The sequence below is a fragment of the Podarcis liolepis genome (assembly GCF_965112155.1).
Source record: "Podarcis liolepis genome assembly, chromosome: 11".
Lineage (NCBI taxonomy): Eukaryota > Metazoa > Chordata > Lepidosauria > Squamata > Lacertidae > Podarcis > Podarcis liolepis.
This window is the reverse complement of record NC_139565.1, coordinates 26,873,203-26,889,628: the sequence shown is the minus strand read 5'-3', so window position 1 is coordinate 26,889,628 and position 16,426 is coordinate 26,873,203. Positions and strand designations below refer to the sequence as shown.

At 42.2% G+C, this 16,426-nt stretch overlaps 1 long non-coding RNA gene across 1 annotated transcript; it reads left to right on the top strand.

Moving 5' to 3' along the window:
* Positions 1–207: 207 nt before the first annotated feature.
* LOC310688354 lies at positions 208–16,426 on the top strand. The gene is made up of 3 exons (XR_014516886.1): positions 208–326; positions 10,063–10,175; positions 14,590–16,426. It is a non-coding gene; the product is annotated as an uncharacterized lncRNA (long non-coding RNA).

The window sequence follows — 16,426 nt, the reverse complement described above, 5'->3', positions numbered from 1 at the left end:
ATATTCATCTAAGGTCTGGTTAACTACAATAACATTTCCCCTTTTTTATAATGTACACAATACCTTTTTTCTTTCTTTATTTTTGGGGGGGTTCTGTTTTGTTTTCTACATGGGTACTATTTCTTGCTTCTTCTTTTTTTACTCTAAGCACTTGTAATTGTGTACTTTTTATTTTTCAATAAAGAATATAAAAGAAAAAAGTCTTGATGTAGGTGCTGCATTTAAATTCACCAAGATACCTTCCCTCCAGATGTGCTAAGGTCTTGACAGGATAGCACCTCCAAACTGTGTTGCTGAACTTCCAGCATGCTTTCAAAATGCTGCAGGTAATGGAAATTAGCACACTTGTATTATTTTGGTTGGCAGAAACAAAATGGCGAGGTTGTGTTCCGATGAAGGGCAAATAGAATCTGGGAATGGGGTAGTACAGACCACCTATTGAAACATCACCACACCCATGAGAGAGCACCCAACAAAACGAATGCAGTAACAAGTTTGCAACCAAGTGATGACTGTAGATGCATGGCCGGTAGTTTTTAAGTATGGTAACTTTCCACCGTAAGAGAAAATCTGGAATAAATGTAAAAATAAGAATTAAAAGGTTAGTGTTCTGAAGATGATGGGGGGTGGTGGTATGAAAATGTAGCACTAACACCACAATGAATCTCCAAGATCTACTGTGCTCAGTTGCTGCAGGAAGCCACTGGGCTTCCCTTCTTCCATCCAAATATTTGCTGCCTGCCAAAAAATGGTAGTCAGGACCTTGTCTGCTATTGGACCTGGACACCTGGTCTTTCTTTTCATTGGTGTGAAACAAAAGGGCTCTTTAGCTGTATGAGGCAATTTCCTTGGACAGGCCAGCAAAGAGGTCCCGTACCACTGATCTAGAGACCATGTGCTCTACCCTTTCATCCCAATCTTCTCCATCTGGTTTGCAATATAGAATATAGAGTTCTTGCTACCTTAATTTAACAGCTGCGGCAAAGAAAGAGTCTTTGCTTGTTTCAAGACTCCCTCTTTTGCTTTTAATTAAACAGCAGATTTGCACCTTGCATTGTGTTTATTATGTCTGCAAGTTTTAATCAATTTAATCAGTGAAGTTGATTAATTGGAGGGGGCAATTTTCATCAGCAAGGCAGAGAGCTGAGGGTATTTTTGTACCTACTTTTGGTACTGGTGTTATTACTATAATATGGAATGAATCAAAAGTATTGAACGTTGGTTCTGTTCTTACAAGCAGCTAGTAGTTTTTGCTTATTATACTGAAAGTTCTCTCATACCTTCATTGTCTCAAAAGGGCATTGTTGGGCAATATGCAAATATTCTTAAATGTAATTAAGTGTTCAGTTAATGGGTCAAATAGCAGGTGATTAATCAACTAAAATTGTTCAGTCAGTTGACAGCTATGCAATATGGAACATTATGGTACAACCACTGGGTTTTCTCACGAGAACCTACATTTAGGCTAGAAATATATTTCCAGAGGAGCTAAATAAAGTATAAAATCATGACTGTATGTTCGAAATAGGTATAAACGAGTACTTTGAAGTCAGGCCAGCTGTCAGCTATTTTTTACTGCTATCTCCTGCTATTAACTTCATTATGACAGGTCTGTTTTATTGTCGCTGCGATAAACTGATTTATATTAACCACGATAGGTAAGGTTTCGCAGACTTGACATGAGCAGCTTCTAGTTTAAAAGGCTTGAAATTCTATTTTAGGAGTTTGCAAACTAGTCCTCACCAGAATTTGCATGTATAGTCAGTTATCTGAGAGCCAGCACGGTGTGGTGGTTAAGAGCGGTGGACTCGTAATCTGGGGAACCGGGTTCGCGTCTACGCTCCTCCATATGCAGCTGCTGGGTGAACTTGGGCTAGTCACACTTCTTTGAAGTCTCTCAGCCGCACTCACCTCACAGAGTGTTTGTTGTGAGGGAGGAAGGGAAAGGAGAATGTTAGCCGCTTTGAGACTCCGGGTAGTGATAAAGCGGGATATCAAATCCAAACTACTCCTCTTCTCCTCCTCCTCCTCCTCCTCCTCCTCCTCCTCCTCCTCCTCCTCCTTCTTCTATCTGTGCCTATGTGTCATACCACCTACAGTAGGTTCCTTCCCCCACCCCCACCCCTCCCTCCCTCCCTCCCTCCCTCTCTCTCTCTCTCTCTCACACACACACACACACTGAGGAGCAATCACATTATAAAATGTGCTTAATTGGGACAATGTTTGGTTTAAATACCACTTATAAGAGTTTGCTGTGTATGTGAAGAATTGAGCATCCATTCGTGGTTGGCAGCTGATTGTTACTTAGCAGCATAAAGCCGATTGCGGGTAAGCTGGCTTCTTTTAATGCTGAGTTACAGGATTGAAAATTGCTCTTCTGATTGGCTTGCTAGATAGAAACTCTTGGTGACTCACTGGACAGAAAGTGTGGTCTGTATACCAATCAAATCTTATTGGCTGAAGGGTAGGCTGGTTGGAACATAAATAGGCTAGTTCTAGCACAGCTTAGGGAGCGTGTGAGAGTCTGAGATTGCTGACCAGAAGAAGAAGAAACTGGGAGAGAAAGCAGAGCGTAGGAGTCTAGAGTTGAAGCAGAAGCCGGAGGAAGACAGGCAAGAGGTGGTTGAGGAAAGCCTGGGAGTATCTTCTGCATCCAAAGAGCTGAACCACCAGCTTAAGCAAATTAAAGAACTGTGAGCAGTCAGGGAGAGTTCAGCAAGGACCTCCTGGAGCTGACCAGAGCGAGAATGCCTGCAAACCTGACTTATAGGAGAACCAGCCCAAGGCCTTTTTTGCATTGCAGTGGTGAGAACTTACTGGTTGCTATGGGTAATTGGCAACCAAGTTAAGCATGGATAGGAATTGTGCTTCACCATTGAGTCTCATGTAAGTTCCTATATTTGCAAACAACAGCCAGTTATAATAACAACAACCTCGTAAAAGCAAGCATAAATCGTTAACAGGTAACCAAAGTATAGTATTTACCTTGTTTTACTTTTCTATTTAATAATCATTGGAGAATATTTCATCATTTCTATTTACTTACAAAGTGTGTCTGGCTTGCTTTTGTACCATGTCTAATCTACCACAGCTACTAGTGTTTTAAAGGCATTGGTTAACAGCACAATACAAATATATGGCAGCAGCAGTTAGAATCTGGTTCTCTACATATTGAGGAGAGATAATACTCCACTCATTGGGGGAGGGGCTTTGTCAAGGGGCCTCTAGTGCATAGTCTCATCCCCTTCCCTTCCTCCCATTCCAGTCATTCACCCTCAACGGCCTCTACCAATTAGTCTGAATCAGAGTGCTCAGAGGGAACCATGGCGCTGAGCATCATGTCAGCATCTGCAGGCATCTGTTAGCAAAAGCTGTCTTGGGAGAGCTTGACCCTAAGAAGCAGCCTATAAATATTTGCACCAGAGTTTGACCCTTCTGCGTTACAATTTTCTTATTTCAATTGAATTAAATGTTATTTAGGTTGTTTCAGATGAACAAACAAAGCGATTCCTAATGCACTTTCCTATTTGCTGGGCAGATGATGTTACAGTTCCACCAATCCCAAAGGATTCACAGTATTAAGTGCTCTGTGACCCTATAGTTCACTTGAAAGGCTCTGTGAAATTTAGTAAACAAAGACACTACTCCCAGAAATGAGGGTATTTCTTGTTTTCTAAATTGCTGTTTCAAAGAGCAACAAAAGACTTCATTTAAGATAACTCCCTTCTCTCTTTAGAAATCTTCTCTCCTTGTAGACAGAGGAACAGATGGGGGAGGAGGTACAGAATCTATGAACATAAAAGAAAAAGCTTGTCAAAATATTCTTGTATGTCTTCCTTTAAACCTCCCTGCCTGAGTAATCCATGATCAGAGACAAATATTAAACATTTTTACAACAATCTACTCTTTTAAACCTAAATGCTATACTCTAGGAAGTTGAGCCTCATAAGACAAAACCCAAGAATTCCACACATGGGTAAATGTTTTATAAACAAGTCACTAACTTCGTCATTTGATTTTCTCCTTTGCCCATCACATATTGCCTAGGGAGATAAAGATTTATTTTTGTTAATTTATTCATTACAATAAAACTATTTGCCAAATAATCTCTCCAAAAAGGCAGGCATGGAAATTATGCTTAAGCCATTTTATCTTGGAGTGTGCACACAATAGTTTGATTGCACACTTAGAGAGATCATAGGCGTCTGCTCCCTCAAGGGTAAATCACATAGGAAGGCTTCCAGGGTAAATAATTGCAACTCTAAATCCATGTTCTTTGCAGATAGCTAGGCTTGAGAATCCTTTGTTTTGGGGAAACTTGTTCCAGTCGAAGAAGAAAACACAAAAGAAGTTCAATGCAATAAACATTCCCAACCTCACTCCCCACCCACAGACACACAAGTATAAAGAGCATAACCCAGGAAAATGGAGGACAAAATGCATGCAAATGACTCCTGGGCCATGAACATCTGCATCTAGCATATATAAAGACCTATCCTGATTTAGAGCTCAGAAAAATCAGATCCTTGGGTTATGCAGAACAGCCTCCACCCCTGACTCACAACTTAGGGGGCAAATTTCTGTGTCAAGTATTTCAGATTTTACTTCAAGAGCTGGGTTGCAGTCAGTAAGTCAGAGCTTTCCAAACTGTGTGTCGCAACACGTTAGTGTGTCAGCTGCAGTGTGTAGGTGTGTTACACGAAAGCTCCTCCCAGGGCTGGAAAGGGGTTACTTTAACCTCCAGTTTGCGAGTAAAACTGAATTACTGTGTCACAAAATAATGCATGTCTAAAATGTGTCTCACCAGCATGAAAAGTTTGGAAAGCCTTGCTTGAAAGGCTAAGACTTGGCGAAGCTGTCTGAGTCACTGAACGAGCTTCCTTGCATGTCCTACACAAGGTTTCCTCCACCCACAAAGCCAAAGCATCTCCTCTTATGACATTCACATCCAGCTGTACCCAAAGCCAATCCTACTCAGAGTAGAACCACTGAAATTAATGGGCATGACTAACAGGAACATCATGTGGGCTGGACCTGGGATCAGCCAGGCTGACAGGAAAATCCTTGTCCCATGCCATACCAAACTTGTTATGTCTGTAAGCATTAAAAGAATGGTTTAGGGTATGTTTAGCCTGGAGAGTATTGTGGTCTCCACAATTTGGTATCCCCCAAATGCCTTTCTCAAAAGAATGGAACATCACTTATACTCCTCCCAGCTAGATAGCTCAGAAGGATATCATGCATGGTAGCCCACCAGAGCCATTGTTCAGCATCTTCCACTGCCTGACCAATACATTATTTATGTGGGAGGCCCTTGGAATTGACTGATTATCGAATGTTACCATTTATATTATTGTTGTTTGATTGTTGCTGTTTTCATTTTGCTTTTATGTTGGTATTAGTTACTTCCTTGTCTTAGAAGACAGGCAGAATATTAAATATATAGGGAAATTATAAGGTAGACAAATACCTTTGTGTTGTGTTTTCCCTACACAACTTTTTATTTTTTGAAGCTAGGAAGCGCATATTTTAAGCAGAAGAAACAATTGAATTAAAATGTACAATAGACAGCACTGACTATTTAAGATTTTCTGGAGATTTCTTCCTGATTCAATGACCAGCTGGGAGGAGTTGATGGCCTTCAAATGAATCTTAGACTATTCCAGTTATTCAGAGGAATTCTGCCACCAGCAATTGCTGTGTGCAAAGATCAGTTATGATTGTAATAGCAAAAGTTGCCGTATTTTTCTGTGTATAAGGCTAGGTTTTTTCCCTAAAAAAATAATGTCAAAAATTTGGGGGCGTCTTATAAACAGATAGTAAAAAAAATATACGATTTCTTTCTTAAATTGGAGTCCCCCAAAATAGTGGACGTCTTATACATGGGGCATCTTATAGATGTAATAATTCATTGAATAACTTCCATATATATATATATATATATATATATATATATGCAGGTTTTGGTGTCCTCGGGTGTCTTCCCGTGTAAAAGTTGGGGTGTCTAGGCGACGTTTCGACGAGGTCTCACTCGTCATCTTCAGGCTGGTGCTTTCGGCTTCTTGTTACTGGAACAGAGCGGGATCTCAGTGTTTGAGTTCCTATAAATACTGTAGAGGGGGTGTGGTGTATAGCCTCCAACGTTCTGAATCTCTCAAATGTGTTAATCGCCAATGGATACCAGCAAAACAGGGTTACGAAGCTAATCCAAAAAGAAACACCCCCCAAAAACCAAGACACAGAAGAAAACAATGGCATGGCCCTCCTTCCTTATATCAAGGGCACTACAGATAAAATTAGCAAAATCCTCCATAAACACAATATCAAAACAGCCTTTTGCACCAACCAAAAAATAGCCAATATCCTCAGAAACCCCAAAGATAAAATCCAGTTGGAAAACCAAGGGGTCTATGAAATACCCTGCAAAGTCTGCCCAGCCACGTACATTGGACAAACAAACAGACGAATAAATGCACGTATCGCAGAACACAAGAATGCCGTCAAAAAAGAAGAAAAAGCTTCCTCTCTTTTCCAACACATGAAAGAAACAGGACACGAAATTAATTTTGCAGATTCCAAATTGCTCTTTAACATGGAACATCACCACAAGAGAATAATCATGGAAGCCATCGAGATAGAGAAACACCCTCACAACATGAACAAGCGTGACGACACGTCCCGCCTGCCAGACATCTGGAAATTAGCCCTCCCCACAAAAACCGACACCAGAACCAGAGGCACACAGAACGCCATCTCCAATCAACCACACCAGACCCAAACCCAGACCCTCTCCACAGATAAATTACAGACACCATCCAGTAGCCAAACCATAGTGGCACCTCCGGATGCTGCACCCCCCTGCAATCCCTACACAGATCTGGCTGACACAGGGCACAAAACCACAGCTCGCCCCTATACACGAAGCCAAGCCAGAGCACAACTAAGTGCAGTACAACCATCTTCTCAGAAAAACTCTTCACAAGCTCAAGAGGTCAAGACACGAAAGCTTTAGCAACTAATCCACACCTAATGACCCTCCTAAGTGGTACTCAGAATATCACTCAAGAAATCACTCAAGATATCCCTCAAGTAATTAAGGAACAAAAGAAGAAAAGGCACACCCTGGGAACTTCCTATCTGCCCAGAACGTTGGAGGCTATACACCACACCCCCTCAACAGTATTTATAGGAACTCAAACACTGGGATCCTGCTCTGTTCCAGTAACAAGAAGCCGAAAGCACCAGCCTGAAGATGACGAGTGAGACCTCGTCGAAACGTCGCCTAGACACCCCAACTCTTACACGGGAAGACACCCGAAGACACCAAAACCTGCATTCCTGTACCCGTGAAAATCTACGAAAGCAAATATATATATATATATATATATGGCCCAGTATACCTGAAGGAGCGTCTCCACCCCCATCGTTCTGCCCGGACACTGAGGTCCAGCGCCGAGGGCCTTCTGGCGGTTCCCTCATTGCGAGAAGCGAAGCTACAGGGAACCAGGCAGAGGGCCTTTTCGGTGGTGGCGCCCGCCCTGTGGAATGCCCTCCCATCGGATGTCAAGGTGATGGACAACTACCTGACATTCAGAAAACATCTTAAGGCGGCCCTATTCAGGGAAGCTTTTAATGTATGATATTTTAGTGTTTTTTGGTTTCTGTGGAAGCCGCCCAGAGTGGCTGGGGAAACCCAGCCAGATGGGCGGGGTACAAATAATAAATTATTATTATTATTATTATTTTTTATATATATATATATATATATATATATATATATATATATATATATATATGGTCCCCCCCCCCCCAATGGAGCTTGTCCATCTCATGGTATAATGTTCATTTGTCACATTGTGTCTGCTTCTTCTCACATCACCATGCTGGTCAGGACAGAATCACAGAACTGAAAGCTACCTTGGCGGTGGTTGAGTGCAACAACTTAGTGCAATGCCTGCAATGCAAGCTACAACTACAACCTCCCGAGCTGACGCCTCTCCAGCCTCTGCTTAAATATATCCAGCCTGAAATATCTCCAGTCTAATATTTGCAGGACATGAGCCTTCCTGGGCAAAGTATCCCACAGAAAAAGTCCATTGCCCCAAAGGGCTACTCTGGGGACCCATCTACACTATGCATTTAAAGTAGTATAAGAATAAGAATTTATTTATACCCCGCCCATCTGGCGGGGCCTTCCCAACCACTCTGGGCGGCTCCCAACAGAATATTAAAAACACGATAAAACATCAAACATTAAAAACTTCCCTAAACAGGGCTGCCTTCAGATGTCTTCTAAAAGTCAGATAGTTGTTAATTTCCTTGACATTTGATGGGAGGGAGTTCCACAGGGTGGGTGCCACTACCAAGAAGGCCCTCTGCCTGGTTCCCTGTAACCTTGCTTTTTGCAGTGAGGGAACTGCCAGAAGGCCCTCGGTGCTGGACCTCAGTGTCTGGGCTGAACAACGGATCTAGTATCATACCTAGATTAGTTTCTTTTGTACTGTACAGTGGTACCTCGGGTTAAGTACTTAATTCATTCTGGAGGTCCGTTCTTAACCTGCAACTGTTCTTAACCTGAAGCACCACTTTAGCTAATGGGACCTCCTGCTGCCGCCACACCGCTGGAGCACGATTTCTGTTCTCATCCTGAAGCAAAGTTCTTTTATTTTAAAAAAGTAGTATCCTACCACTTTACATAGTCATTTCTTCCCTCAAAGCACCCTGCTGAGAGTTGTTAAGAAACCCCAATTCCCCTCAGAGAGCTGCAATTCCCAGAGTTCCTTGGGAAGAGAAATTTATTGTTAAACCACCCTGGGAATTGTAGCTGAGAGGGGCCCGGATCTATACCAGAGGAGACTGTTACTTTGAAGGTTATATAACTACTTCTGTACTCCCAGTTCCAACTATATAATCACAACATGTGGTGCCACACAATCCCAACTGCCAATAAATAACCATTCAGCACTGGTAGCAGAAACAAATGCCAACCTTGCATTCAAAGTGGCCTTCAAGGCCACAATAAACAGAAACTATCACAGCCAAACAGTTACATTCTTCTTGTTGGGCTGTAAATGAAGATATTCCCAAACAGAACATGTCCACCCATGGGCACACACTCCGTATGTACATTGGAATCAATAGATAACAGGCAGAAGTAAACACCTGGCTGAAATGATGTGGGGGCAACGTTTGGCTCCCCAGATGTTGCTGAACCACAACTCCCATCATCCCTGGCCCTTGACCATGCCTCCTGGGACGGATGGGAATTGTAGTTCAGCAACATTTGGAGGAAAACCAAGGTTCCCTGCACCTGATCTATGTAGCCATGAGTTCCACAGTATTCTTCTATTAACACTTTTCAGATTCATAGAATGTCACCTTGCTCTTTATTGGATAAAGGAAAGTGGAAGTGCCAGCCTGACCTTCTCAATATTCTTCATGGTTTTATATATCTATTTAATGGCCTCTCTTATTAGCCTCCATCCAGAGGTCTTCCCATTTTTCTTATTTTTACTCTGTTCCTATGTAGCTCTTCTATTTCTGTTAGCTGTTTTATGAGATAGACTGGCAAAAAGTGGAGTATTAAGTGCCCTATTGATCCGTTCTTGTAATAAGTTCAGCTTGACGCCATTCTTTATACAGAAACCAGAACATTCTAGATTTGTTTTCCATTCTAACTGCCATTTTGGATCATCAGTTGTATTAATTTGTCAAGTAGAGTCTATTGCTAATATGTGTCCAGTTTTAAAATGTCAAGGATGAAAGTAGCTACTTATTGACATTATGTGGAATTTAATGCTGCATTCCCATGCACGTTTACCTAGGAGTAGGGCCCATTGAGCTCAGTAGGGCTTCCTTCTGTTGCTTCATTGTAATTTTCCTTTCTGAGGAAATTATTTGAACTAATGCACTTGATTAACACCATTAATTCCTGATTACATTCTAATTTGCTTTTGATTGCCAGTCACATTCTTAATATGTCTATGGTATTTCAGTACCATTGTTTTAAATGAAATATATTTTGTGATCATTATATTTAGGATTTCACTTGTTTGGCTGCAGTAGTTGTTCAGAGGCATCACAGTAAAAAAAGGAGAAGATGCAAAGGAAGAATTTGAAAGGCTCCATTAAATATATCGGGAGCTGTTCGTAGGAAGCTTCTCTCACACATAAAGGTGAACAACCGAACTGTGTAAATTGTATTGCAAGTCACAACTGGTTATTGCATATGCAATCATGATATGTATTTTAAAACATCAGCCGATCATACTATACCAGTTCCAGTTAGCAATGGCACACTGGCAGAAAATAGGAAAAAATAGAGAGCGCAGCTCATTCTGCAAGTAATTATATGCTGCTAAAAACAACAACGCTTGAACCTCATGGCCTTGCTGTGGTGATTCAGTTTCAGATATATTTTCTCTTGTGGAAATGTATCGTTTCTAGAGCTGAGTTTAATGTTTCTTGTTGGCTGGATTTTTATGGTTACCAAAGCTCCCCAAATTCTCTATGCACCTAGCTGCAAATCTGAATCAAAAATATAATATTGCCAGACACTCAGGACAAATGTGAGCAATTACCTTGGGTAGGATGTATGTAGGCAGGCTGCAGGCAGAAATCAGAAAGGATGAAGCCCAGTGGTCTGGTGAAATGGCGGGAAGACTTGGTAGACTCTTTCAGCTACAAGTTTCCCAGTGTAGGAGGAAGGGAGCAAATCTGGGAGTCTTATAGCAGCCAGCCAGGCCATCAGATTGGTCCTCTTATTTCCCAAGCCAGGAGGATATGGGCTGTGATGTGCAGCTGAAATTATATTTAATTGCCTCCTTTGAGCAACAGTCACAATAGCCAAGGAAGCCAGTATCTGATCCACAGTGTTCCCTGGTTTAAGACCACTCATCAGCTGATAAGTGGAGACTTCATTCCTGCTCTCTGCTCCTACAGCATGTTCCCTGCAGCATACGTGTTGGCAAAGCAGTACCCAGAAGGAAGGACTGAACTCTCTACTCATCAGCTGATGAGAAGGGAGTAAAATCCTGCTCCTTTGTCATTGTACCAGTTCCCAGCAGGAACCCAGTGGTGCCAGCTGATTGACAGGTGGGTGTGACCTTGGGGAAATTTCCTAATTGGCCAAATTGGACCCCCTGGCTGGAAGCCCCATACCCCTGGGGTGGGCAATATTGAACCAGTCAGATGGTTAGTCTGGTGCTGAGTTCAACAGCTTTTGCTTATACTCCAATAAATGTTGTCAACATATCATTAGGGGCCGACTAAAATAACACAAGGAATGAGTGACTTAGAAAATTATCTACTGAAGACTTTCTTTTTGTGTTAAATGCCTCTTCCTTTACAACTAATGCCAGGAGTCTGTATGCGCCACTGAAGGTTTCACATGCATCGGTATTGCAATCAGTATATATATATATATATATATATATATATATATATATATATATGCAGGTTTTGGTGTCTTCGGGTGTCTTCCCGTGTAAGAGTTGGGGTGTCTAGGCGACGTTTCGACGAGGTCTCACTCGTCATCTTCAGGCTGGTGCTTTCGGCTTCTTGTTACTGGAACAGAGCAGGATCTCAGTGTTTGAGTTCCTATAAATACTGTTGAGGGGGTGTGGTGTATAGCCTCCAACGTTCTGGGCAGAGAGGAAGTTCCCAGGGTGTGCCTTTTCTTCTTTTGTTCCTTAATTACTTGAGGGATATCTTGAGTGATTTTTTGAGTGATATTCTGAGTACCACTTAGGAGGGTCATTAGGTGTGGATTAGTTGCTAAAGCTTTCGTGTCTTGACCTCTTGAGCTTGTGAAGAGTTTTTCTGAGAAGATGGCTGTACTGCACTTAGTTGTGTTCTGGCTTGGCTTCGTGTATAGGGGCGAGCTGTGGTTTTGTGCCCTGTGTCAGCCAGATCTGTGTAGGGATTGCAGGGGGGTGCAGCATCCGGAGGTGCCACTATGGTTTGGCTACTGGATGGTGTCTGTAATTTATCTGTGGAGAGGGTCTGGGTTTGGGTCTGGTGTGGTTGATTGGAGATGGCGTTCTGTGTGCCTCTGGTTCTGGTGTCGGTTTTTGTGGGGAGGGCTAATTTCCAGATGTCTGGCAGGCGGGACGTGTCGTCACGCTTGTTCATGTTGTGAGGGTGTTTCTCTATCTCGATGGCTTCCATGATTATTCTCTTGTGGTGATGTGAACAACATGAACAAGCGTGACGACACGTCCCGCCTGCCAGACATCTGGAAATTAGCCCTCCCCACAAAAACCGACACCAGAACCAGAGGCACACAGAACGCCATCTCCAATCAACCACACCAGACCCAAACCCAGACCCTCTCCACAGATAAATTACAGACACCATCCAGTAGCCAAACCATAGTGGCACCTCCGGATGCTGCACCCCCCTGCAATCCCTACACAGATCTGGCTGACACAGGGCACAAAACCACAGCTCGCCCCTATACACGAAGCCAAGCCAGAACACAACTAAGTGCAGTACAGCCATCTTCTCAGAAAAACTCTTCACAAGCTCAAGAGGTCAAGACACGAAAGCTTTAGCAACTAATCCACACCTAATGACCCTCCTAAGTGGTACTCAGAATATCACTCAAAAAATCACTCAAGATATCCCTCAAGTAATTAAGGAACAAAAGAAGAAAAGGCACACCCTGGGAACTTCCTCTCTGCCCAGAACGTTGGAGGCTATACACCACACCCCCTCAACAGTATTTATAGGAACTCAAACACTGAGATCCTGCTCTGTTCCAGTAACAAGAAGCCGAAAGCACCAGCCTGAAGATGACGAGTGAGACCTCGTCGAAACGTCGCCTAGACACCCCAACTCTTACACGGGAAGACACCCGAAGACACCAAAACCTGCATTCCTGTACCCGTGAAAATCTACGAAAGCATATATATATATATATATATATACACACACACACACACACACACGAACGCACACAACTCATTAAATGGAAGAAAAAGTTCATTAAGTTGGCCTTGTCCATCTAGTTTTTGGGTTCTTTAGTCTTTAAACAGTGTGAGGAATGAGGGGTGGGACTCGCGTATACCAAATGTAATGTTGCAATCCTTGTATAAAAAGGACATTTCATAGTGACTAGTAGCAATTTCATTACTGAGTGCAACCATGCCATAAGGCAATGAATAAAACTCAATATTCCCTGAAACACTGCAGCAAAAAGATAAAGTGTGAGTTTCATAATTGCACCCGTTATGCATATAATCTGAAATGTATTGCACAGTATATCAACAATTCAAACCACTGTACTCCTAGATTCCACAGATTGCTTCCTAAAACAGTTCTATCTCATTTTCCTAGAATGAATTAGTAATGAGATTTCACTTTTGTTCTCTCACCGGAGTTAGCAGATGTTGTTCGATTCCACCTCCCATCCATCCGTGTCAGCATGGCCAATGGGCAGGGGTTGATGGAAGTTGTCATTCATCAACATCTGGCGAGACACAGGTTCTCCACCCCTGTTTTTGTGCTACAGAATAAAAGAAATCCACTTTTTTAAAAAAAGATAGAATAAGGCTTTCTCAAAAAGAACAAAACAATTGAATTAATTTGAATCCACAATTTACATAAATTATCCATACAGTTTGTACCTCTCTGCAGTGTAATGTTTCTTTGTTTTGAAAGAGCAAAATCTCATCTTAATTTGATTAGTGCATGGATTGTACTTTATCTGCTATCTTAAAGGCTTAGGACATTAACATTTGTATGCTGCTATTCTATACATATTCTACACTACATACAGTTTATCTTGTGCTAGCTATCCACGCACATTTCCTCAGAACAGATTACCTTTGTTCACATTATCGTTGAGTAATGATCTGCAATATTCTTGAGTAACTTTAGTCCTTGAGATGGATAGCATTTCTCCAATGAAAATAGAGACATCCTAAAGAAAAGCAGGGCATTCTGGGATCAAATCAGAAACGGGGACAGCTTCTGTAAATCCAGGACTGTCCCTAGAAAACAGGGACACTTGGAAGTCTGGAATAGAGTTTGTCAGTGGCGTAGCGTGGGGGGTGCAGGGGGGGCCAGCCGCACCGGGCACAACATCTGGGGGTTAGGGTTAGGGTGCGCAAATCCACAGGTTAGGGGGCGCAAATCCATGGGTTAGGGGGTGCAAATCCACGGGTTAGGGGGCGCAAATTACTTGCCTTGCCCCGGGTGCTGACAACCCATGCTACGCCACTGGAGTTTGTTCATTTATTATTTTATTTATCAAATTTCTATGCCTCTTTTCATCTGAGGATCACAGGGCAGTTTGCAATTTTAAAAAACCCAAAAATGCATAACAGTAACAAATAGTAACAATACCCCCAAGTCTGGGGAGTGTACTGAGGACCAGATAGAAAGGTTTGGCAGCCACTTTCGGCCCCCAGGCGTAAGGTTTCTTCCCCCTAAGTGAATGAAAGCAGAAAAGCTAGTCATGGATTTCCAAGTGGATATCTTTATTTGGAACCACAATATGAAACCTTCAGTCCTGCTGAATGCAAAAATAGCTAAGCTCTTTCTTCTTGATCTGAATGCTTCTGTCTTCCGTTTCTTTTGTATTAGGAAGAGATGATATAAACTGCAATGGGGGGTCTCCACCTGTCGTCAGTTACCTTGCAGGAGAAACATCAAAGGACCCTTCCATTGGCCAACTTTTAGCAATTTGTATTCTATGCCTGAAGCCTGGATTTTTTTTCAACATTGAAAAATAAACTTGGGACATAAATATATATATTTAAAATAGTATAATAAATATCCATCTCTTGGGTACTCTGTAACCTATCCAGAATCGCTCCACTTTTCTCCCAAGCTCAGAATATTCTTGTTCTTTGGTGAAACCGTATTACCTTCTAGTCTTGCCAGCTTGCCAGTGGTGACAAATAATATATACTGCGAAGAATACATTCTCTCCCATGTGGAATAAATCTTAAAATGACGTCTCAGTTTCCAGGGGAAGATTTTATACAACCACCAAATTCCATATTAGACAGTGAAGAACTTGCGCAAGTGCCATCTTCACCATATCTTGCAGAATGCAGAAAAAGACCCTGCAGATAATCGGGTTGAATTCTCACACCTAAAGAGTATATAGGTTGTTTTCTTTTCCTGATGCGTGTCCAGGTTTCTAGAGCCAAGAAAATGTAAGAGGGGATATCCTTCCTAGCAAAAAAAGCTGGTCACAGATGCTGAAATGCAGCAGATTTCTGGTGAGATATGAAGCAAATTAATAGATTTGTATCCTGCCCTTCCATCGATATGTTTAAGGTGGGATAGTTATAGGGTTATCTCATTTTATAATTGCAAGAAGACTGAACGGAGACTACAAACAAGAGTTGCCACATATCCTTTTCTATTGTGAGTGTGAAGGAAAGTCTTCACTGTGCGAGATGACCTTCCAATTTGCCTGCCCTAAGACCAAAAAAAAACAGCAGAAGTCAAGCCTGTTCATGCATTTGCCTGAACATGTGAGCTCTTACTGTGTCCAAGGACAGGGGCAAGGGGCACAAATGCAAGCTCTTTGTGCACAATCCCAGACCTTCCTCATGTTAAATGTGGAAGATCTGCACAGGCCGTTACTCATTTCCACTTGATGTGAACCCACAGCATGATTAGAAAACAATCTTCATCAGGATACCCAACTGTATGAGACACTATTGCATATGAGATCCTGCTCCACTTCTCATTTTTCTCTGATACCAAGATGGTACAGAATTCAGGACTGATCTTCCAGGCATTTGTAATTCCTACCATCCTCTAGTATCAACAAAGTGTTGCACAATAGCTTGGGGGGTTTCTGTGGGCACATCAGATCATCTTTCTATATGATGCACCATTTGCAACCCAGCTGTGACACTGCCAGAAATGTTTCAAACCACGAGCGCAGCAGTTGCTTGTTGTAACAATATCAAAGAGCCACAAGATGCAACCTGGGTGTGTTGAGCTTCCTGGAATGAACCAAGAACTAATTAAGAGCAACATTCACTTCCTCTGGCTTGAGGCAAGAGGAAGAGATCACGGACTGAGCCCTGCAAAACTTAAATAAAGTTGGTTTGATGCTATAAACAATTCCATATTCATGAAGCACTTTCCTGTTTTCTGCACTCGTGTTTTCTGAGGCATAAAAGAAAGTTGAAAGAAAAGTCTCCCGTTGTCTGTTACAATATAATTAAAGAAGGGGGACAAAAGAAAAGGAATCACCCTCCAAATATGTAGATGTTGTCTATTGTGGGCAGTGGCATAGCGTGGGTTGCCAGTGCCCGGGGCTGTGCAGAGGGGGTGGGGTGAAAGGGAGGGAAATGGATAGAGTCTACATGCCCATTCAACTGCCTAATGGCATCCGTATCACCCAGAAGATTGCAGTTGCAGAGCTAAGAAAAGAAGAGTTGTTCCATTGTCTGGA